The following is a 25,060-nucleotide window of genomic DNA, read 5'->3' as shown; positions in this document are numbered from 1 at the left end:
TTACCATGATCGTGCGTTTTCTGTTGATTGTAAAGACTGGAACAAGATGACAGAAAAATTAAAATTTGTATCTCCAACATTTGACAGAGATTCATACTCTCTTGGATTAGTAATGTTTATCTGTAAGAACACAATAACACATTAAGTCCAGCACCATGTCCCCAGAGCTGAGGACGGTTCTGTCACCACTGCAGGGCTGGCCGGGCTCTGAATCACCTACGGAAATCATGGTTGTGCGCAGGAGTGTGCGGGTGCACACACACATCGATATCAAATACCCTTTTAATTTGTTTCTCTCTCTAGGTTTACATCATAATTTGACATATACGAAACTTAACTAAATTTCACCATAAAGCACCTAAGACCATGCAGGGTTCATGAACAGCACAGAAGTAACGATGCTCCAGGACCATCACTCAGGATCCTGCAGGTGGGGAGAGGGAGGCAGGGTCGGGTGGGACTCCTGGTCTATCCCCCTGCACAGAACTACACGCCTGAGCACAAGACAGAGAGTTTGGAGACACAGAAAAGCAACTGGCATCAGGGAAATCACAGACGATGCCTGAAATCAAAGCTACGATCAACCTAGCTGAGAGTCCCCCCACACCCGCACTCCAACTGTGGCCTCTGGTCACAACTTGAGGCAGTGGGAACCCTGGAAACAGCAGTGACGGGAGCTCTAGTGCTGGCTCATGCCACCAACGAAGGGCCCATAGCAGGACGAGTCCGGATCCCTGGCTTGGTCTTGGGGTCAGCTCTTGTGCCCTGGACCCCACACAGTCCCAGGGCAGCAAGAGCAGAGACCGTAATGATATGTTCATGGAGGGGAAGCTGCTCCCCAGCTGCTGGAGGACCCAGGAGGCCAACCTCCTCTGCTTTGGTCCCCTCTGTCATCCTGTCCCTAGGGTCCAGCAGAGGCTCAGATAAGGACATGCACAGCAGAACCCGGAGGACCAACGTGGAGAGCCCCAGGGAACCAAGAGCATCAGGGAGCGTGTCCACAGGAAAGTGGTCCATAACATTGTTTATGAGTTGCAGAGGTCATGACCAAACCATAAGGCGTGGGTGAAGCTGCCATTGCACACCATGCCCCCCGAGGCATGAGGACAGACCGACCCCAAAGAGGTCCCTGACTGACCTAAGTGGGGAGTCCACCCAGAACAGAGTCAAGAGCCCAAGGACTTTGAAAATTAAGCTGAAATTGAAAGCACCCCTGCGGGTAGGTTAGAAATTGCAGCCTGAACCCAACCCCGTCGAAGGCCTGCCTTAAAACAGAAAGAGAAAAGAATCCACGCCTCCAACAGGTTCCTCACGACTCGGCCTCCTAACGCGATCTTCAGCGTCCCCAGGAAAGTTCCCAAGATTACTGCACACAGAGAGCCACGAGAACTTCAGCTCCCACAGGAAGAGGCTCCACAGACGCTCCAACATGGCGCGGAGGCTGAGGTTATGGGGAGACATTCAAAGACTCGGCCTCGACCCTGAAATGCACTTACACGTTACAAATCGTGAGCATTCTTGAAACAAATGTTTAAATTAAAAGTATTAGCAAGGAAACAGAAAATACAGAGTGCTTTTTTTTTCCTTTTTTGTCACTGTGACCAAAAGGCCTGACAAGAACAATGAGAAGAGGTTTCAGAGGTCTCAGTCCATAGGTGGCTGACTGCATGGCTCTGGCCCACGGGGAGGCAGAGCACCATGGTGGAAGGGCGTGGTGCTGGAGGAGCTAAGGGTACCGTAACCAGGAAGCTCTGCTCACCAGGAGCAAGACAGACCCAAAGGCGGGCCCCCATGACCCATCTCCTCCAGCCACCCCCTCCCTGCCCAGGGCCACCCCCAGTTCATCCATTCAAGGGGATTGATGTACTGGTTAGATTAAGGCTCTCTTAACCCCATCATTTCACCTCTGGTTTCTTGCATTGTCTCACATAGGAGTTTTTGGGGGACACCTCCTATCTAAACCACAAGAAGAAGAAACCAATGGAAACCTTAACACGCAAAAGGCACTGATCAAAATTTGAAATCCACTGGATGGACTCGAGAGCGGCATGAAGACTGACAGAGGACAGAGTCCCTGGACTTGGAGAGAAATCAACAGACTTCAATCCAACCCGAACGAGAGAGAGGAGAAGGTTGGGAAATCAAAAAAACCAGGCTTCAGAGACATGCGACTCAACAACCAGAGACCTAACATTCATGTCCATGAGGTCCCCAAAGCAGTGGAGGAAGAATGTGTGCTAAAAACGTATGTGAAGAAAGAACACTGGAAAAGTTGGCCGTTTGGCCAAAGATACGAACCTATATAGTTTGAAGAATCTGAGCAAACCCTAAACAGGGTGAACCCAGAGAACCCCAAACAAACCGCTAAATATGAAGGACACCGAATTTGGAACGAAGAGTTGCAACCCTGGACAGGGTGACAGCTTATGATACCACAGGTGCAACCAATGCGACTGAATTGTTCATTCTAAATGCTGAAGTGGCACGTTGAATGTGTATTTTACAATTAAAACCATCAAGAAATGCCTTTCAAAGCAGCTAGTGTGAAATGATTTGTTCCGTGTAGGGAAGTAATCAGAAGGACCCCGGACCTCTTGTACAAACCTGGAGACCAGAGCAAACCAGAACCCACCCTTGAAGACCAGTCACCCCAGATCTATCACCATGAGATCCTCTGTCAGGAATAAAGGTGGATGAAGGCAATCGTGGGGGAAGAAAACTTTCAGAATGGATTGCAGAATTCTGTTTCGGCAGGATTGCTAGAGGAAGTTCTTCAGACAGAGGAAGCTGATACCAGAAGGAACCTGACTAACCGCATCAAAGGAAGAGCCAGAGAGATGGGCAGTATCTGGCCCACTGAAGCAGACCCGTGATCCCCCTGAGCCCTTCAAAGTGGGAGTGAAGGTCAGAAGCAGAAAGGGCCTGATGGGACTCCTCTGCAGTCAATGTCCCATGAAGACAGCCGTGGCACAGAGGAGGACTCACAGAGGGACTGTGAGGGGTGAAGACTCTGTGCCCGAGGAAGGGAGGCACTAAGAACTACAGGTGGATGCTAAAAATCCCCGTGTGTCGGACTCTACGGAGCAGCACTCAAACGCTACACAGAGACAGGAAGGTCACAATCACAGCCGTCTAGTTGGTACGCAATGCTAGAAAGGAACCTAAGTACGGCAGCAAAAGTAAAGAAGAAGAAGAAAAAAAGAGATGGAATGGTGGATCTCAAACAGAATCTATCATGATCATATTACACGTACACCACCTAGATACAGAGCTAAAAGCCAGCGGCTGTCGGATGGGATTGACAAAAGACAGTTTGTAGGGGAGTGTAGCTCTGTGGAAGAGCGCCTGTCCAGCATGCATGAGGCCCTGGGTTCCATCCCCAGCTCCACAGACAGACACAATTCAATTATACGACAGCCATAGAAAATCACTCCAAATATATTTATGTAGGATTGGAAAAGATATGATGCAAAAACAAAAATTTTAGAAAGCTAGAAAAACAATCCAGTTTTTAAAAATGGCAAAAGACAGGGAGAGACGTTTTAGCAAAGAGGCTACACGGATAATAAATGAGCACATGCAAAGATCCTCAGCACCGTCAACCATCAGAGAAATGCAACTGAAACCACAAGGAGACATTACCACACCCCCTCTCGGAAGGGTGAGAATAAAACACAGCAGCAAAACTTCATTCTGGCAAAAGTGCGGAGAAACTGGACACTCATCCCCGGCTGGTGGGACAGACACGAGTCAGCTGCTCTGGAAAATAGCTTCTCACAGAATGGGAGATCAGCAAATCAATCAGCAATAAAACTGAACAAATTATTGAAACCCACAAGTCGGATCCCTCCAGGGAATTACACAGAGAAGAAAGACAATCTTTAAAAGTCACATGCTGGGTGACTCCGTTTGTATAGCCTGTTTGGAATGACATGATTATAGGAAAGGCCAACAGATGAGTTGTTGCCAAGGTCAGGGTGTGGGGGAAGAGATCAGCCTGGCCATCACAGGACAGGACAAAGGGCCCTTCGCCTGGGAACAGCTCTGTACCCTGACTGTGATGGACACACAAAGGTGTGGCAAGATGCCCTGAGCTGGAGACACACACACACACACACACAGTACACGTAAAACCGGGAGAACATGAACAAGATCAGTGATTTACAGGAACAGCTAGAGATTTAATATCAACATGAAAATCCCTAACCTAGTTTCTTTACTCTATGTATTATCTATTTTTGGGGAGGGGGAATACCAGGGATTGAATTTGGGGGCACTCGCCCCCTGGCCCACATCCCCAGCCCTATTTTGTATTTTATTTAGAGACAGGGTCTCACTGAGTTGCTTGGTGCCTCGCTTTTGCTAAGGCTTGGCTTTGAACTCGCGATCCTCCTGCCTCAGCCTCCCAAGCCGCTGGGATGACAGGCGTGCGCCACCTCACCCAGCTATGTGTATTATCTTAATATTTGAAATCTTATCTATGCGTTGGGATTAAGCCTGGAATGGCTCCAATTGTCTGGAAATCGCAGACTCAACGGAGTCTGCCCACTCTTGTGCAGCCAGCAATGCTGCACAGCACAGTGCGACCACGGAGAACCAGGTTCTAGAAATGCAAGCTCTGGCTAGGCAGGTGCCTCGCTGCTTAGAAGTCATCAGAAATGACTGGTTTTTAATAGGGCCTCTTTACCCTCATTTTTCTCTTCCTCCCCCTGCAATCTGTCATTAGCAAAAACATGGACTGAAGGACTCAGTGCTGTAAAACATAGTTAAATCCAGACTGAGATGCTATCTGCCCCAACCAGTCGGCCCAGCTGCAACTCCCCTTAGGTAAGTGTAGACACTTCAGGGTTGCAAGACCCTCCTTTTCTAAAACATGAGTGCCTTTCAGACACTTGAGACGGGGAGGAGACTTTCTGGTCTGGAGGCAGTAAGGCTGGACCTCATAAGCGGAGGTCAGGGCGGAGACACTCTGTAAACTGTCAGAGAAGTTGGCTGTGATATGTAAGCCAGGGTTCCTCCTGAATTTTCTAATTTTAACTTCTACGCTTATCTCCAACAGGTAGCAGTGCAGCTATGTTAAAGGTAAAAGGAAAATAAGCGAAAAAGTAAACAGTATGAGCCTACTAACAGACATACGAAGCCTTCTTACCAGGGACCACATCAAGAAGCCGTGTCAGCACCACAGCCTCCATCTGCAATTGACACTCACTCGACAAATATTTAGTGACTGTCTATTGGGTGCCAGACGCGATACAGTCATTGCTCTTGGGCAATACCTGATCCAGTGGGGGACACAGACATAAACAAACTATTACAGCTCACCGTGTTTGCTGGGACAAAGGGGCCCCAGACAACGGTATATTGACAGAGACCCGTTGGCCAGGCTTCTGAGTGGGAAGAAAGAGTCAATTCCCACAGTCAGGGAGCCAGAGAAGCCAGAGAAGCGTGCTGCACCCTCAGAATGTGGAGCGACCCTGAACACAGGAGGAGGACAAAGGAAAGCCCAGGGTCCCCAACCTCCTAGAGGCTCTGAGGCAGGGGAGAGAAGTATAAGAAATCCCCCCAAATATCCTAGCTCTAGAGTCAGGCAGATCTCTTGCAGTCATCCAGCAAGAAAGAGGAGATAGAAATCGGAGGTGGAGCTAAACGAAAGCCCGGAAACGGAGCGGAGAGGGCTTCTTCCAGGGACGTTCAGCAGAGCAAGTGGGAAAGACTCCTGGTGGGTGCCCTCCGCCCGAGGAATCAGGAGTCGGTCATCGCAGCCTCCACCTGGATGACCTAAAGGTGGAGAGGACGTGAGGACACAAGGCTGAGTAAAGCAGGGGACGGATTCGCTCTGAAGGCCTCGGAGTTCAGCACGCCGGAGTCTCACAGCAAAACTATGGGAACGTGGAGGCGGATTCTAGGACAGGAAGACAACGGGAAGTCGAGGTTTAGGAGTCAGTGGTCTATAGGAATTCGAGTCCCTGGGACAGGAGACATCAAACATGGCAAAAGTATTTTTAGGATGATTGTAAGAAACGCTTTCTTAGCAAGCACTGACGGGAAAGTGGATTTAACGATTAACTGTAAAGTTTCTATTATTTCTATGAGTTTGCACACACAGTCCAAAGTGATCTTCAAAGAGTCCATCGTGGACAACCGTCTACCGCGACAGTGGACCCCACCTCCCAGGGGAAATGAGAATCTGGCTCACCAGCCACCCCTCCGACAGCCGGGAAGCTGAGCCCACAGGTGGCATGCACCTCACACTTGAGCTCCACGGAAACCCAACACACCCACCCTGATTCCCACCCATGACCTGGGCCCTTCCCCTGCTTTATTTGGAGGGTGGAATATATCCATATGCCCCTTAGCACTTCTTAAACCAGATGATGCAAAAACTGAATGCAGTACATTTATAAAGAAATAAATACGGAAAGGGAAAATGATTTCGATAGCTACGGGAAGGCAAATGAGAAGTCAGAACTACAGCAGGAAATACCACGTGATCCAAGTAAAAATGGTTTCCTCACTGGCAAATGTCAGGGTCTCCAAGTCCAGCCAACTTTCTTCCAAGGGCGGGAGGACTGAGGTGGAGGGGACAGTGCTGGAGGACTGAGGTGGAGGGGACAGTGCTGGAGGACTGAGGTGGAGGGGACAGTGCGGGAGGACTGAGGTGGAGGGGACAGTGCGGGAGGACTGAGGTGGAGGGGACAGTGCGGGAGGACTGAGGTGGAGGGGACAGTGCGGGAGGACTGAGGTGGAGGGGACAGTGCGGGAGGACTGAGGTGGAGGGGACAGTGCGGGAGGACTGAGGTGGAGGGGACAGTGCTGGAGGACTGAGGTGGAGGGGACAGTGCGGGAGGACTGAGGTGAAGGGGACAGTGCGGGAGGACTGAGGTGGAGGGGACAGTGCAGGAGGACTGAGGCGGGGGCGGGGGGACAGTGCGGGAGGACCCTGCCAGCCTTAGCTGCTCAGGAGCCAACCTAAAGCCCGAGCAGCCCCTGGCCCTGCCCACAGAGAAGCTGGCGTTCAGCTGCTGCCAGAACCCAGGGAGACCGATGTGCTAAGCGTTCTGAATTGAAATTATCAGCAGCGCACTTTCTAGCCAAACCTTCAACAGCAAAGGCCTGTCAAGAACCCGAGGGATCAGGAATGGGGAGGAGCAGAGGGCAGGAGGCCCAAATCCTAGGCTACCTGGGCTCCGGTGCCTCCTTCTTTCGTCCCTCAAAGCCGTCCCGGGGCACCTCTGTGGCAGCAAGATTGATGTACTCAGAGAGGAGGAACAACACCTGGGGACTTGGCTCCCTCACCTACCGCGCAATTCAAACGAAATGTTTGACTATTTGGTGAGGCCTTTCATTATCACTAGAGAAATCTCTAAAAAGACAGAAATATGAACTGCCGGTGTCTGCTTTGCCTGTCTTAGGGACTCAGAGGTGGTGGGGTGGGGAACTTTCCTGACTTGCCCTAAGGGTTTTCAGACTGCGGTGTAATAAAGATGATTGAAATGCATATCGTGTCAACAGACCCTGTCTTGCAAAGCAGGTAACCAGAGGACAATACCTCACTCATCAGAAACAGCCAGACATACCTATAGGGTATGCAAAGCAGGCCAACAGTCTCCTAGTTCTGTGTTCTGAAAAGGCAAAAATAGTTTAGTACAGATCGACTGAGAAAAGAAAAGTGTGCTCCCCAGCCCCATGATGGAGTCATGCCAGCCGGCGGTCTCAGGTCAGCTCCAGTGCCACAGGAAGCTAAGGACAGGGATGAGAAGGCCCAGTCCCCCAGGACCCTCCCCGTCAGGTCTGCAGCCTTGCTCATGACCTGCGGGAACAACAATCCCACAGTGCAGAGTGCCATGACAAACCGCCCAACTGGTTCTGCCATTTCAAAAGCTGGTCCCGAACATACACAGGAGAAACCCAATGCAAATCCCAGAGGGTGCCATCAAGGAACACGCAGGCACTTCCAAAGTATCGAAGCCCTTCAGAACCCCTGCATCGCCACCATGAGGCCCCCCATCCTGGCCAGGGGGAGGCCAAATGGCGACCTCCAGCAGCAACTGAAGCAAGGGTGTTGATGGAAAGCAGAAATGTGGTCATCAATCATAAAAATGGGGGAACGTGAGCTCTTTTTAATCGTTGGCCTTTAATACTTACTCTTGGCCAAACCGATTAAGGTGTTGTTCTACGCACAAGGCTCTGGTGTGAACTGTGGGGCGAGAGGGGATTGGCAGTTTCCGCCACCACACCAGCAAGCATTCGCTTGAGCCTTCTCTCCTGGGGAAGCTGTGCTGGTGTCTCTGCTGTTTGTCCTCAGCCCTCCTTAAACTCTCAGCACGTAATAAGCATCCTTTCAATAAAAGCAGGAGTGGGGGCGGTCAAGGCTGTTCAGGACTTCCGAAGGCCTCGGTGAGAAGACACAGCAAATTTATGGCCCCGGTCAAGTGTTTTTATCTTTCCACTGAGCAAGATACTTGTGACCAGAGGAGTCAGATCCTGGAAGGAATGCAGCCTCTCTAACTCTTTATCGTTTGTAAATTCCCTGCCTGATGTGATAACAAATACCACTTTTCCCTCCGTTCCACTGGTGAGGCGAAAAAAAAAAATAGTCACTGTGATAACAAAGGTGCCATTATTTGTGGTAGCATGTCCCTGGGTCCTGTTAATGATCACACTTGCAGTCAACTAAAGCTCAGGGTTCTCACATCACTAAATAAATATTACCCAGTGGCAAATCTTAGGATCCCTAACTCTGCATTCCTGCGAAGTCAAGACACCTATCAGAAAGGTCAAATCTTGGTAAATAAGGCCGAGCCCCCACCCTCAAAATCCCCTATTTCAACACAGATACCTGGGCCTCCCACCCTCAATGGAATTTCCTACCAGACACACATCAGTATTCGCTGCAATTGTGTCCTGTGTGGCGTAACATATTCAGTTAGTAAAAGTTCATAAAGACAGTGGGGGCTTTCGGATCAGGCACTTGTTAATCCAAGATTGTTCAATACAGGTGGTTCGTGGACACCTTGAAGTTATGGTTTTTAAATTTCTGCACATAACCACTTTTCTCGGGACAGAATATTTCAGGGTTCCTAAATTTGCAGACTCGTACAACCCTACCCATTTTAGAGTCCCTGATAGCCCACAAGTGGTTCTCAATTCTTGCTGTGAATCAGAAGAATCTTTGGAGAGATTTTATAAAAAGCACACATCCGAAGCCCACACTAGAATAAACTCAAATACAATAGTGACGGGATTCAGGAATGGGATTTGAAAAAATAAAAATAAAATAAAAAGCCCGAGGAATTATAATAGATAACTAGGGTTCAGAAACACACACGGCAGCTCCCCTTCATTAGTCTTTTTATTTTTATTTAATCACTGAACTTGAAACCTGGGAGAACGGCTAGAGCTCAGAAAAACAGCCCACTCCTCTTCCAGCTCGGAGCCAGATCCGCTGAGCAGCTGGCAGGACTGGCTAGCTCCTTACAAACAAGGTCCAACACACACTGCTGTAAGTTTTTTACAATCACAATTTTTATTTTTCAAAAATCACAAAATTGGGTTGCCCAGTCCTCTTTCTCCTCAGTCCTCTCCCACCTCCTGCGTCTCTTCTCTCACGGAAGTCGGCCGTCTTTGCAGCTCAGTGGCAAAAATCCACCTGTATCTACCTGAAGGCTGGAGTGACCGTGTTCACAGGGACACACCACGGTGGGGAATTCATTATCAAAACTACACAGTGCACACGGGCCAGCGCCTCACCCACAGCCAGAGGTCCCACTGTGTCAGAACTAAGGTGACCACAGTTTGCTGTCCTTCCCTTTACAGCTGTTTCATTTTATTTCTAATTGTCGAAATCCAAGACCCAGGCACCCCTGGGCGTCAGGAGGCAGGCTCATCCCTTCAGGGTGCTGTTTACACATCCTGAACCAGGAAGCCAGGCCCTTGTGTAGCAGATCAGATAGCAGGCATTCACCCTAACCAGAGGTTTCCAAAAGGCAATTTGAGTCTAGGGAAGAGAGGAAAAGAAGGAGGTGACTTTTCCTTTGTTAAATCCTACAACAAGTTGACATCCAGATGGGGCGAGCAGCCTTCTTCCCAGCAGCCTTCCGGGAGCTGAGACAATTGTACGACGGCCCACTTGATGCAGGAGTCCCCGTGGAGAGAAGCAGGCTAAACCCCAAGGGCAGCGTTCCAGGGTGCTGAAAAGCACCCTTTCAGGGCACACGCACAGGGTTCGGGCAGGATCTCTCCCGCCCACTGCAAGAGCAGGGGAGCAGAGGGCAGAGCCCCTTCAGGTCAGGGACCCAGGCGGGCAGGGCTGCAGTGAGAACAGTGAACACCTAAGGCTTTCACATATGCCCTACCACACTTCCCTTAGACGTCTTTATACGTCCCGCAGAGATGGGATGAACGTTCGGTGGGTGGAAGGAAAATTCTGGGGCACAGTTCCAACAAACAGGAGAACTTCCTCCATGACTACCTGAGTATCTTAACAGTGCTCCACAGAAAGCCCCAGGCCTCACCCCCAGCACAGCCGCCCTCCTGCTCTGTGAACACTCTCCCACTTTCGTCTCTGTCGGGGCAGAGTGTCTGGCCCCTGCCTGCAGACACAGCCACCTTCATGGAACTACTTTGCTTATTTATCCTTTTATTTTCTGTTTCCTTCTACCGAAGTGTTAGCTCCATGAGGATAGGAAATTGCATGTTTGTTTACTGTGACTCCCAACATACCTGGGACAACGCAAATAATGCGTAGGAAAGAAGTAGCGCATCCATGTTGACTGACTTTGTGTTTCAGGACTAATGAATTAAATGTGCAACACCAGAACACTGGGCCAGACCCAGAGACAGGGAAAGAATGCATCGACCTCTTCACAGAACATGCTCTCCCGTGGCCCCTGCTGAAGGTGGATGTGACTAAGGCCAACCTGAAGCCTTCCGTTAAGGAAACTTCTTTTCATATATGTGATAGTAACCATCTATAAAAGCACAATTGCGCCTTTTATGATGACTTCTCCAACCCTGTTTGCAATATCACCAAGACCTGGGCAAGAGACACCTCGACCCTGTCTTGATTTTGCCCACATAGGAAGGGCTACAAGGACCAAAGGCACATGGGTGCCAGAACCCAAAGTGCCCCGAGGTCTCCTGCCAGATACTGGCGTTCCTGTCCCAACAGCCTGAGCTGGCTCATCAGGCCTGAGAAGGCACCCGCCCCCAGGCACCGTCTCCACCCTGGGGTGGATGGGGTCTCTCCCCACATCCTCCAGCCAGGCTCTGAGAGGCTGAAACCCCAAAATTCAAATTTGGCCTTCACGTTCCTTTAAAAAGGTGGCTGTCAGTGCAGAACTTCTGAGTATGATTTCTTGGGAAGTTCTTTAGTTTGATCAATAACTTCCAAACATTTAAGTATAGAGTACTTGCGTATTCGTTCACATTCCCTGGGCCATACAAACCTTAGCTGCATGGTGGCCTGGGAGGAAGGCCAAGAAAGGTTCAGGGTGGCCAGCTGACGTGACCGAGGACCAGAAGACCCAGAACCCAAGTCCAGCTCTTCACAATGTAGGTATCGGTGAGGAGGCAAATCCCTCCCTCAAGGTGACCTTGTACAAAGTGCTGGCACGTTCTCCCCCGGGGCATAATTATAGCAACCGTGGAGGCTCCCAGAGGGGAAGCCAGGGGTCCAGTAACTCAGGGTCCACCCTCTGCCTAGCATCTGTGCTGTTCCAGCGCAGGAGATGGCTGTCTCAACAGTCGCCCTGCGTGTGCACACTTGCAGATCCTGCGCGGCGGCAGACGGAATCCATGCTAGAGGTGAGCAAGCAGCAGCACAGGCCCCAGGAACCTCACAAGATGAAGCCTGAGGCTTCTGAATGTACCTCTTTACAACTCTAAACTCAGAAGTGCATTAGCGTTCTTGCCAAACAGGCCGTGCGGCAGTCAAGAAAGCCCAGGAATAATACCTCCTTAAGACCTGTGCTCACAGGGACCTTTCATCCAAGAAATTCAAAGCACTTTACAGACTCAGAGCCAATCCTGTAAACACTCCAGAGCTGTGTGCAGGTGGCCAGGGTCATACTCAACTCACGAAGAAACTGAGGCAGCTGACAATCTTAAGTACAGTTCTTTACAACCATCTTTGCTTCTTGAAAATGGATAGCTTTAAACACGAACCAGAAACAAGCCACTGAAATACCAGGAAAAAGGATTTCGCACTATTTTCTTGGCAATCAGATTGAACGTAACAAAATTAAATACCATGCTACAAAAACCTAGACCTTGCTGTACTTCTTTCAACCAAACGGGCCATGAAAAATTTATGCTCAGTCCACTGCAAATGGCTTATCGTTAAATTTGAGATACGACTGCCTTTCGAGAGGTAAATTCCATAATCACAAATTTTAAGACAGAAATTTCAACTTTTTTTTTTTTCCCCAAATGGAGTCGGGCTTTTACACCTTTGACCAAAAAGCACTTAGCCAAGGTGATTAGCATATTCTCTCTGGACCAGATGGAATCAATATCCAGCCCTGGAGACTGGACACATTGGCTTTTTCGTGGGAGGTAAATGGCCCCAGGGAAGCTGTCTGAGAGAAGTGGAAGAAGAGTATGCTCACAGATAAGGGAGGTCAGGGCTCGGGAAGAAGGAAGCCTGTAAGTCACTACTGCTGTTATCTTCACATGACCAAAATAGCTAGCTGGCACCGATGTGCGTACCTGACGGTCAGGTTCATCACAGCCACATCTAGTGAGGGCCTACTGTGCGCCACCCACAGCATTATCTGCACATTAAGTAACCTATTGCACAGGCCAGCAAACTGAGGTTCAGAAAAGCGGGTACAGACCATCTCATAGAGCTTACAGCAGAGTTAGAAAAGTGCTCATTCAATACACCCAGCTATAGAGAATCTGAGATAGGAAAATCTGTAAAAATGTCTAAAGAATTTACAACCCAGTAACAAAATACACAGATAAACCAACATCCCAGAGACATGGAGAAGGTGACATGGCCATGCAGTGGGCAACAGAAGGAGGGAGGGTCCGGCAGCAATAGGAGGGACACTGCAGGGGGGACAGGCAGATGGAGGGGGCCTGAACTGATGGTGGCTTCTGCAGGTGCATAAAGACAGAAGAGGGCTTAACCTGGATCTCTAGGTTATCCCCAGAGAATGAGGACACAAGCAGCTAGTGGGGGACCCTGGAGCTGGACCAGCGCAGTGCACAGGAGTTAGACATCAAGAATCAAGTCTGCAACTGGGTCCGTCTAATTTCTCCAGCCAGGCACGAGGCCAAGACCTCCGTGAGGCCAAGAGCCTCGCCCTGGATTCTAGCAGAGTGGCGTCTGCCTGAAATGACTTCACCTCAATCCCCAAGAGCAGTTATTTCTTCTCCATCAGTGTGCTCAGAGCTGGCCCTGAGAGGGTGGCTGCAGGAACTACGGGTAGCGCTTCATTTCTATTAGCCTGCTGACACGTCAGAAGGGCCCAACGAGTCAAGTCTATTGACCAGCCCCATTTTACAAAGAGGAGGGCTGAGGCCAGACACGCATCTGCTAAAGGACACCTCGTGAAATTCACGTCCCCACAGAAACATGCCAAACGTCAGTACAAGATCAGGTGGCTAGGCGTCTTCTGTGTCCCTAACAGTGAGCAGGCTCCTTCTCCACCACCATGACGGGATGCCACAGACTCCCGGGAGAGGACACAAAGCTCATGAGCCAGCTTCTCAGCCATGGCGTGGCCTCTGCCTCTGCCTCTCCTCCTACCTGGGCCCGTCCAATGACATCTGCCACTGAGCACGCACGTCCCAGCTGCTAACGCCCCCAAGATGTTCAATCAGCTGCCAAGACACCAAGATGGAACTCTCCTCAGCTGCCACCAACTCTCCTGTGCCACCAACCCCACCCGAGGCAGTCCTGAGGACGTCACCTACAGACTCCACAGGCCACACCTCCTCTGTGAGTCAGTTCTCTTGAGCTTTTTGCTTTTATTCTTAATACGCTGCAGTCTTCTTGGGTTTCCAACACGACTCCAGGAGGAGTTGACCTGGAAAGTCATCCAGGGAGTTGTCTAACCGCTGCCCTGGATCCATCTCCGCCTTAACACCTATTAAAGCCTGGTTTATGTCGGCACTGCTCCATTTGACCGGGGACTCCTTTAGGCAAGCACTAGGAGGTGTGACATTCACAGATGCAGGTTGCTAGTGGCATTGGCTTTTCGGGTCAGTGCATGGAGTATGAACCTTCTAATCCCCTTGTGAGCTCTCTGAGACTGTATTCGGCTCTTTTTACTTCTCTGTTCCTCGGTTCCTTGTCTAGAAAATGGGCTGACAGTATGAACTCCACAGAGACGCTGTAAGACTGGGAAGGCTCTTAGAGCAATCCATAGCACACAGTAAGCACTCAAAAACACTAATTGCTATCGTGAACATAATTCCATACACATACAGTTGACACAGACGTATACACATGCATATGTGTCTGCATGCACATGCATGGATTCATTGTTTTTCTGTTGATTCATTGAGATACATCTGGCTACATTGCCCAGGCTGGTCTGGGACTCCTGGGTTCAAGTGATCCTCCTACCTCAGCCTCCTGAGCAACTGGGACTTCAGGTGCAGCCCTGGCACTTTTTGTTTCGATTCCATAGGCACAAGCGACCGCTACTTACCTTTTGCATATCTCCTGTCCAACTCAACTATGTCATCCCATAAAAATGAGGTCTTTCCAAAGGTCCTTGGGCAGTCACAAAAAAGAAACTTGTGGAACATAAAACACCAGACCTTCAGACAGGTTCAAATATGTCTGGATTCAAAAGTATGAATGAGCAGAGATAAGGCCCAACCCCTAATACCTAATACCGTAACCATGAAAAGTCATGTTTCTCCATGAATTTAGAACTGCCACCTGGAAAAGATGCATGTGCCGTGGATGGGCGGGCTGTGCTTCTGCACAGCAACAGGAAGCCTCCAGCTGACCCGGGCTGCTCCTTCCCCCCACTCAAGGGCTGCTCGGGAATCGCGACAGCATGTCTTGCGTTTGGGTTGACACCCCAGCATAAATCCAGCTCATACCAGACTGTGTGATCTCACCCTGGGACGCGAGCCAGAGGTTTCTCCCGAGATCTCTGAGGTTATCAGATCTGCAAAGTGCTTTACTTGCTTTCTCTTTTAGCCCATTTTTAGCAAAACAAAAGGTAGCACAGACCACAGGAGACACGAAGGTACGATCAAAAACTGTCCACACTCCATTACCCTAAATTACCTGACGATGAATAAATATTCATTGTTCCCTGGTTTCAATAGAAAGTAAACAGCTACTAAAAAGGATCTGATCTTTGTCATGCTTTTAATCTCTTCCGTTTCTCTTATATCAGAGAAAGAATATTCCTGCTTCCGGACCAAAGGGTATCTCTCTAATACAACCTCAAACAAGCCCCATCCCAAGCCTCGATTTCTTGTTCTAAGTTTACTTTCTTCTTTCTTTCATCTATCCATCAACCTGCTGCAACCCACTAATTGCAGTGCACCCCAGCTCTCTACAGGATATCTATCAGTATGCCTGAGAGGGGAAGCTACAATTCCAAGGCGTGGATGCATTGCCCTGCCTTTGTTAGCTGAATGATATTGAGCAAATCTCTCTGCTTTTCTGGGCCTAAGTTTCTGCATCCATAAAATGAAGCTATGCTCTGAAGACCTTGACCACCCAAATTCTCACAAGGTCATTAACCCACAGGGATTCAGATACAGAGCAAAACACAGACTCCAAAAGGGCTGACCCCACTCCCAGCACCCGGTGTGACCTCTGAGAAGCATTCCCGTGTGGGTGCAGGGTCCACCTTTGGAAAAAAGATCAAGGCAACTGCAGGTGGGAGAACCCACCTCTCAACCCCTAGTGGAACTGAAAAGTGTGAGTGCTCACAAGCACCTGGGGACAGAGCTGGCGAGGAGCCCGGCGACCTGTAAAGGGCCCCGACATCATCCCATGGCGTCAGGCCGGGTATTTTTGTATCTTTTGTGATTGGAAAAGCAAATTGGGCAGACAGGGTGTTTTTAAGGGAATGGACAATTTATTAGGTGCTATAAAACACAAGTAATCAATAAATAATGTTTCAATGGAACCCAGCCTCTTTCCCCAGGTTCTCATTAGGTTCTCACTGATGCCAAAGCGGGCTGCTTGGCTTTCCCACTCCTCGCTGTGAAGTCTCCAGTGTGGACACACAACCTGGGAAGGAAGCTCAGAGCAGAGGGGGCCACAGCGTGACGGCCCAGCCTGGAGGAACTTAATCAGTCAATGTCTCAGGATCCACCCGTCCAACACTGACAGCTCGCCACCAATGCAAGAAGCCACTCTCTAAAATGGATTCCTCCCCCGTGAATTTGAGACCTGGAAGAGGGTGTTGCTAGACTTCCCTGGAAACCCTCCAGATCCGCACTTCAGTCTCAACTGTGAGGATTGAATTTTGTTTCTAAAAAACAATAGTGAATGGGTTTGCTACTGGCTATTAAGTCTGCTTTCAAGAATAGTTTGGGTATTACTCTCGAGGAGACTCTTGTTGTTTCCATCATGTTAATTTATTTTCAAATTTTCCCCTTCCCCCTCGGTCTTCAATCCCCTCTCTCGGTGGTGTGCCTAAGTGCTCAGGTAATATACATACAAATGCTTCGACAGACAGATGGGCAAGTACCATCTCCTGGTGCCCATGCCTCTTAGTGAGAAAAGCACCCAAAACCGAGTGCAGCGATTCCACCCCCTCAAGTGCTATAATCATCTCTGCAGGGGGTAGTTCTGCAGCACCACGGATATATAAATTAAGACCACCAATAACGCTTGACAATACAATGAAGTGAACACAGTAATATTCCCTGCTCTAGTACACACATAAAACCAGAAAAATTACAACCAGTAGCGAAATAAAATTGTTAAACCATTTTTGCAAAATCAGTGCTATTTTGTTTTCTTTCTGTTTTTTTTTTTAATCCAGAACATGATTTTCATGTAGCTGAACATCCACTCCAAGAGTGTGAACCTCCGACAGAAGATTTTCTTAAGCTGTAGGTTTCTTACCAGCGTTGGAGATCATTCTCATGGGTACAGCTTGTCAGGTATACATGCAAGAAATCTCTACTCAGAGGCTCACCACAACTGGACAGCTCTTATTTAATTCCTGAAAAACAAAAAAGAAAAGGCAATCAAAGACAACTTATTATCATCCTCATTTCCAGTTGAGGAAATTGAGGCAGAGAGGTAAAATAATTTGCCAAAGATCACATTGCTAGTAAGCGGTCAGAGTTGAATCTGAACCTGAGAACTCTGCTCCCTGGAAGTAGTACAGGATCCTTAATTTCAAAAGGGAGAGGGAGTGGGTATAGCTCAGTGGTAGAGCCTATGTCTGCAAAAGGGAGGGAGCTTCACCTATTATTTGCCCTAAGTCTTATTACAAAGGCCTGACTAACAGCATTCAATCCTAAAAGAGTTGGCTATAAATATACCGTAAAGACTTGAACTTTGCCGATGAGACATTTTCTCCTTGAATCGGGGCTCTGGCCAGCTTCCCTTGGGATGATGGGATCAGGGAGAGTCCAGGGCTGTCTACCCACCCATCCACCTGCTTTCTGTTATCCCGAGAGATCCTGCCTCCCGAAGGGCGCACATACCAAAATAAATAAATAAATAAACGTCAAGGCCGTTGATATTTACATCTCGTGAACCTGAAGGTCAGTTCAAAAGGGCACTGGTTATTTATGGGAGTGCCTTAGTCACCTAGGGCAGATGGGAGAAAGGAAGGGCTTGGACCTGTTCCCATTTTATCTTTACAACCTCTAATAGAAGAAGTTGACTGCGGACTGCTAAGGCATTCCAAAGTGAAAGGTGAAATTAATACTTTTAGCATAAAAACATCGCTTATGGCAGTCCATGTGCAAGAATCTCATGTTCTCACCACCACGAGTCAGAAGACCCTCCCGTGACACTATGCCATGAACCAAACCTCCAAATAATGAGCAGCTCCAAAGTGGTGATGTCCTTTTAACTGTGGGGTAATTTTTGTTTCTGGATGCCAGATCTGGAATTTTTTCCAAGTATAAAAATAAAGCACGGAAGCCTATATCTAGAGCCAGTGGTAACAAAACAAACCACCTGAACATTTTCAAATGCCCTACGCAACTCTCCTAGAGCGGTTCTGCATTATGAAAAGAATCCCCAGATGTTGCCCTCGCCAAGGCCAGCTAAATATCTTCCCCCTAAATACACAGGAAAGAAAGTCTGGAGTCTTTTGTGAGGGTGGGAGAGGTGCTAGGGACTGAACCAGGGTCTTGTGTATGCTAGGCACATACTCTATTCCTGAGCCACACCCCAGCCCAGAAAACAAACTCTTTATCCATCCCCCCAACTGCATCTACTCAAAACTGAAGTTTGTGTAAATGGAAGAGCCCGAGAATCAGAGGCCAGTATGGTAAGGACACTCCATCCCTCAAAACATGTTGCTGAATCTGTCATCACACTCCAAATGACAATAATTCTTTGACTTTAAAAAAAAAAGAATTCTGGTTCAATAATTAGGCCACTAAGTTTTCCAACAACCCAAGAATCTCAGGAAACAAAGAGCAGGAGGAGAGCTACAAACGCCATCACAGTGTCCCCGGCTTTGACCAGGACCGAGACACTAACCTGTCAACAGATATCTATCTCCTGGAGAAAATAAAAAGGGAAATTCAGAAGACTCTTCTGCTTGCAATTAAGAGGTATGTCCAGACAGCATCAAGAGTTGTGTTCTCCCATTTGAAACCCAAATTTTATCTTCCTGTTTTGACTAGTGGGCTCTTGACGAAGGCTCGTGGTGTTATAAATTATCCCATTACTCACTCCCTCAGGTAACCCTGCTGCAACAGGAAGGAAGTAAATCTTGGAGTGGTGCACTTATATCCCTTAATCATACCCAGGCATGCCCTGCAAGGCAGTAAATCACCGTCCTGCACACATCACCATGATTCACACCTGCAAAGAGCAGAGACGACAGGTACTGAGAAGTACCGTGCCAAGAGAAAGGCACCTGGACACAGGAAAATTAACCAACTGAGGCCAACCAGGGCTGGCTCTTCCCTGACAGCCATCACTCCGGCAAGTGTGTCCTTCTGATTAAGGGTCATCAGCCATGTTAAAGGCAGATTTTATAGAGCAGAGCTTTCCAAACAGATTCCAGGACTCAGTACCCTTTTCTAAGCTCTTCTAAAGCTAAACATTGGCACTGTATTCACCCACCCGGGCATGACTTTAGTTAGGACCATCGGTCCTACGGTTGAGCTAGCTGACCACCCTCTCAAACTCTTCAGGGTCGACACATGACCAATCAGATGTTTTAAGATGCCACCTAACTATAATCAAGAGCTCATCTAACTTTACAGAGAAGCAGGAAGGAATTAAAACATGCCATCAAAACTGGAGAAAAAATATTTGAGGTTACCCTGTCTTCTAAGACGATGGATGCGCCCATTCACTACATCTGGAGCAGAAAGAGGAAAGGGGGTTTTCAATCATCAAAGAGCCTTCTTTTACTCCAATTACAAAAGAATGCTAATTGCTTCCAGGTTGGTGTGAATGGTACAAGTCGGTATGGACTGTCCCATGCAGTACAGGAGGCCACCGCTTCCACTGGTCTTGGGAGAACCTGTCGCAGAAGCACCTGCTCAGTGACCGTAAGCACAGATCTCTAGCTGCAGAGGTAAGCCAGCGCCCGGCCCTGCTCCTGCCAGGCACATGCCAACAGAACAAGACCAGATGATAGGAAACCCCTCCTGCAGGCTCTACTCAACCTTTACACCGCGACACTTACTTTTTACATTTGACTCCGTGACGTGTGTGTTTTACATCATTCAAACTTTTGGGACAAAAACTCACACACTGGGGGAAGAAATGATGCTGTCTGAGTGAGGATTGGGCCAGATGGACAGAAGGTTCTACTCTGCCTTCAGCGAGATGGTTGCCCCAAAGATCAGCCTCTGAGCTGGCCAAGGGCGGGGATTTGCAAGACAAAGAACAACATGTATTTTTGACAGCTGTGCATATATATATACACATAGGATAAAAGTCTGCTCTAAATAAGAACCAGCGTGGCACATTTAAACAGAGTAAGGTAATTGAAAATAGATTTTTTTTTTCTGTAAAAGAATGAACTCAATGCGACCACCCTTTTAGGTTCGCATTATTTATTTATTTATCTTATTGATTTTAAAGGGCTTTCTAATAAGATTACCCGTCCTCCGTGGTAAGGCCAAAAGCTCTCTGACTGCATGGGAAAGAGCTGCGGTCTGCTCCACTTTCAGCACGAGACTCTCTCACCCAGACTGCGTCATCCTTATGCTAAAACAGAAGCCTCTCGGCGGCCCCGGGGGATGTGCTGTGCGAACACTACTGACCGCACTGTAGCCTGGGTGGGATGCTCACACAGACACCTTGCCCCCCGACGAAGCCCAGGCCGGCTCATGAAAAGCATCCACACTAAAACGCACGGAGATGACCTCGATGGCCATGAAACCCGAGTGCCTGGGGTCACTTTGACCCTACCCGGGGCAGGAATGACTTTGTGGACGCTCTACCTACGTTTTCCATCACATTTTTATTCCACCTCCAGCTTTAAAACCCATCCAATGGAAGGAGGCCATCTGGGTAAACACTCCCCCGACTCTCGTTGGGGTGAGGAGAATGTCATTTCCAGACCCAAAGAACAATGCAACAGGAACCACAGATGCTCGTGTCTGTCAGGCACGGAGTGGCCACAGATTAACCCGTGGCCGCCTACCCCTGCACGGCACCCCCGATGCACTCACAAGCCGACAGAGGGAAGACGCCTTTTAGCTAAAAATGGAGATGTCAGGCAGCTGCTTGTCAGACTTTAAAAATGATCCTTGGGAAATCTCAAGGGCTTATGCTCCCTAAAACAGCAAATACATGCTTTTTTTTTTTTTTTTTTCCTTTTCCTTTAATGTAATAGCAGTCAACCACAGTCAAGGTCAGAAAAAGTGTACTTGGCCACCTGAATAACTCTACCATATTTGGTATTCAAAATTAAAAGGCAGAGAGTTAAAAGTGGTAGTTAAGTGCTAGATCTCAACTTAAAAGTTTAAAATTGGGGCAGGACATAAACCAAAATAAGGACGCCTCATTTAACGGCAGTTAGTCAGCTCACTCGTTAAGTGCACTCTGATTCACACACACAGTCAAAAAATAGGACTACAGCTGACAGAGAGCAGCCAGCGCCGTGGCAGACATGTTGACTGAGCCATTATGTGTGCACGGAACTGTCCTGAAACTGTGAGGCCTGCCCCAAGCGGGACCAAGAGTAACTGAGCGTCCTTAAAATAGCAAGATCCATAAAGACACAAGGAGGGCCAGAGTGCAGTCAGCAAAATGTCAGTAAGTCACCTCCTTGACTCTGTCCTGCTCTTAAAACGCAGCCCTCAGACACCCTGCGCCCACCACACAGAAGGCACCAGAAAGGGGGCCCCCAGCCTGCAGCCAAAATGACAGCCTAGATAGAGCTTGTGGGTTCTATAAATGGTGGCTGGAGATTCGGGTTTCATTTTTCTGTCTACATAAAATGTCCCTGGAAATGTTCTCCGGACACAATGGAAGCACAGGAGATTTATAGACAGAGTGGTTCACCAACTCTTTTTGCTCCAGAGCAGTTAAAGGACGACTAGGTCACGAGGCCCTCCTACCTGCCACTTGGCTGTTCCTAGGCTATACAGAGGCTGGGTCCACCACTGACCCAGAATGTGTTTCCTGTGTCCACTTCGGCACCAAACAATAAACCACAGACACTCCACCAGAAAATCACCATCTTCCAGAGCATAAAGCCGTATTTCTAGCTCCCAGGTGATAAATTTGGGGGGAGGAATGAGAAGGGTTGGTGGTGTGTAGAAGCAGAGAGGAACCTTTTTACATGGCCCTAAGGGTATTTTTTAGGTTTCGTGAAGCTCAGACTGAAAAACGGCCCAGTGCTAGCCTTGCCTTCAAGGTATCAGTGTGAGTTTTCAGCCGAAAATCATCGTGGGTTACTGGTGAGTGTTGTGTGTCCGTCGAATATACACAGGTTTCGCCCACCACCCACCAAAAACGTGAATGACTCGAGAGCCAGGCGGGGAAGCATAAACATGTCTCTGTATCTTTGTCCTTTTGTATCACAAGCGGCTAAAGAAGTTCAAAGAGACACCGTGTGATTCCAGAGCCCTGAGTTTAGAAATCTCACAGCTAGCATCTCCCAATCGGGGGCAAGAACAGATCAGAAGATGAGGGGCATTTCTATTCTTCAGGACACAGCCGGCAGCTGCTGTCCCCTTTCTGCATACATGCGAACTTATTTATGCATTTGGCGTGTTCGTGGAATTTGCCAGTTTGCTGGGCTGGACACCAGAAAGATGGCTGAACATTTGCTGTTGTCCATTTGCTGACCGACAACAATTCAAGACTTAAATGCCACATTCAAAGAACCTGACCAGCTGGGAGGAGGCGTTGAAGTCCTCGATGAAGCAAAAGTCAAAAAGGAAATACCATTTTCTAGTCATTCAAATAACCCTTTTCCGCACCCCTCTTCTTATGAAAGTTGGCCCCGCTACTGGCATGTTTCAATCAATGTTCACAACGGCCACCCATCAGCAGGCGCTTCAGGTAACTCCAGCCAATTCTGAAGTTCGAGCCCAATTAAGCTCTTGTCTTGCACAGTTTTGTGATGAAAATCGAAATCCCTTTAGATGGTAATGAAATCCAAACCAAGCCCCTAAGTTACTGAAGGGCAGAAACACGACTAGGAAAAGTTCTAGTACCCTCTTCCGGCATAATAATAGATTAAATAAAACTTTGTGTACTTATTCAAAAATGCCTCGGCCTGCTCCTCTTCCTGCAGCAAGAACAGGAAGGTCTAAATGACTGTCATCAAAGTCTTCTCAAGTTGTTCTCTCGTTTTATTATCAATTGGCAAACTGAAATTTTATATCTTCCACCGCATGTTGCAAATGTCTTAATTACAACTTTACTTCATTTATATTCAGAAATACACTAGTATTCTGCCAAAACAGAATAATAAACTTAAAAAACTGATCCATTAATTTGAAATTTTCCCTCCCAGAGACACTTTGCCCTTCTTTTATGTATCTTGGATTAATGTCTGGAAACATCTTTTATACCAAATATCTTGTCCCTGCTAAGGCTGGAATGCTGGATTTCTATAAATATCTTTGTTGGTACTAAACAAATGCTCAACAACCTTCACAATTAACAAACGGAACTCAGGCCCCAGATGAATGCCAGCTACATAAACAACCTGAGCACAAAAACACATCTCTACCAAATCGGTGACATTCTCAGACAATAAATAGCCCATGCCATGTCACCGGGCCACCCCAGGAACTTCTGTCCCCTTCTCCGAGTCCACAGACTACAAGGGACACCACCTACACCAACTCTCAAAAGAACACGTGTGACTAATATTGGTTCTTTCCAGCTCTCACGCTTAATGAAAGTCTCTAAAGTTAAGTAACAGAAAACTCTGTATTTTTACAGATAGTCTTGCTACATGGAAAGTATGGAAGTGTGTCCAAAGCCGTGAGTTTGTCCCACTAAGCAGATACCCACAAGATTTCAGGAGCACCAAGACTGTGTGGGCTGCTAATCACAACCCAAATCCCCACCACTGCTGCATGACGTAGGTGGTCAAATCCCCTGGGTAAAATTCCTAGCTATTTCTGGGCACAGTGGCACAGGCCTGTGATCCTGTTGGCTCAGGAGGTCAAGGCAGGAGGATCCCAAGTTCAAAGCCCGCCTCAGCAACGGCAAGGCACTAGGCAAATCTGTGAGACCCTGTGTCTAAATAAAATACAACATAGGGCTGGGATGTGGCTCAGCGGTTGAGTGCTCTTGAGTTCAATCCCTGGTACCCGCACACCCAAAACAAATTCCTAGCCATTAAACCCTTCACATGAAGTTGTTTCATGTAGGGATCCAGTGGCCAACGTCTCCGGGCAGGGTCAACAAAAGTTCCAAGGAGCAGAGATGAGTCAGGGAATGGCAGGAGGCCTGCTCTGGAAAGCTAACTGACCATAAAATCAGCACCAAGTTGGTGGGTGGTCCAAGTGGCCAATTCCCACCTTTCCTTCTTCCTTTTTACCTAGAAATGACGATCCCAACCACCTGTGCCACATCAAGCCACTTAAAGGAACCTGAAGACCAGCTGCTCTTTCCTCCTGGAGGAAGCTGAAGAAGACATTTTGACCTCACTGGTCTTGGATGCACACGCTCCCTGTGGTCTGAGAAAGTCCTGGGACTCGGCTGGCCTGAGAGCTGGCAGGGAGTTCCGCCTCCTCCCCTCAGGCACTGGACACAGACGCGGGTTTTAAAGGTGAGTGAAGACAATTTCCGCTCTCCTTCTGGTACCACTCCTTATTGTGAAAAGGAGTGAGAATTAAATAAGACAAGGCCAGACACCACCAGAAGGTGAGCAGGCACCGTGGGGGTGGACCCCAACAGCCAGGGGATGCACAGCTCTGCAGGCGGCTCACAGCAGGACTTCCCTCACCTGCTCTCACCTCTTACCCTCCCGCAGCCTCATCAGCGTTGCTCCATAGGACACAAGAAAACATCAGCTGCACAGTAAGGAAAAGCCACAGCCGGACAGGACAGGACACGCTCCAACAACCCTCCTAGGGTCAAGGGAACCCACCCAAAGCATCGCAGCAAGCACAGCGCTCTCCTGAATCCTGTTTCCACGTTCCAGAGGGAAAAAGCCTTTCCATTCTGGGTCTCTTCTGAAGGCCAGGCCACCTCCTCTGTAAGATCCCTTCTCGCACCGGCCCTGACCCACAGCCCAAGAGTGAACTCATCACTTGCTTAAATAAATATATATATAGATAGAGATAGATAGATAGATAGATAGATGTCTGCACACCCTTGTTCATAGAGCAACACTCACAAAATAATGGTGATAAGAGCCCACGCATGGAAGCAACCCAAGTGCCCATCACCAGATGAACGGATGCAGCGTGACATGCACAATAGGTTATTATCAGCCTTAAGGAC

At 48.4% G+C, this 25,060-nt stretch overlaps 1 long non-coding RNA gene across 3 annotated transcripts in view; it reads right to left on the bottom strand.

Moving 5' to 3' along the window:
- Positions 1 to 25,060, bottom strand: part of LOC110598538 (uncharacterized) — a 234,546-nt gene that overhangs the window by 44,937 nt on the left and 164,549 nt on the right. For all 3 annotated transcript variants that reach the window (XR_002484390.3, XR_002484391.3, XR_013425489.1), the window contains exon 5: positions 17,060 to 17,159. This is a non-coding gene — a long non-coding RNA (uncharacterized LOC110598538). The remainder of the gene's footprint in view (positions 1 to 17,059; positions 17,160 to 25,060) is intronic.

Source organism: Ictidomys tridecemlineatus, chromosome 8 (assembly GCF_052094955.1).
Source record: "Ictidomys tridecemlineatus isolate mIctTri1 chromosome 8, mIctTri1.hap1, whole genome shotgun sequence".
NCBI classification, from domain to species: domain Eukaryota; kingdom Metazoa; phylum Chordata; class Mammalia; order Rodentia; family Sciuridae; genus Ictidomys; species Ictidomys tridecemlineatus.
This window is presented reverse-complemented; position numbering and strand designations above follow the sequence as displayed.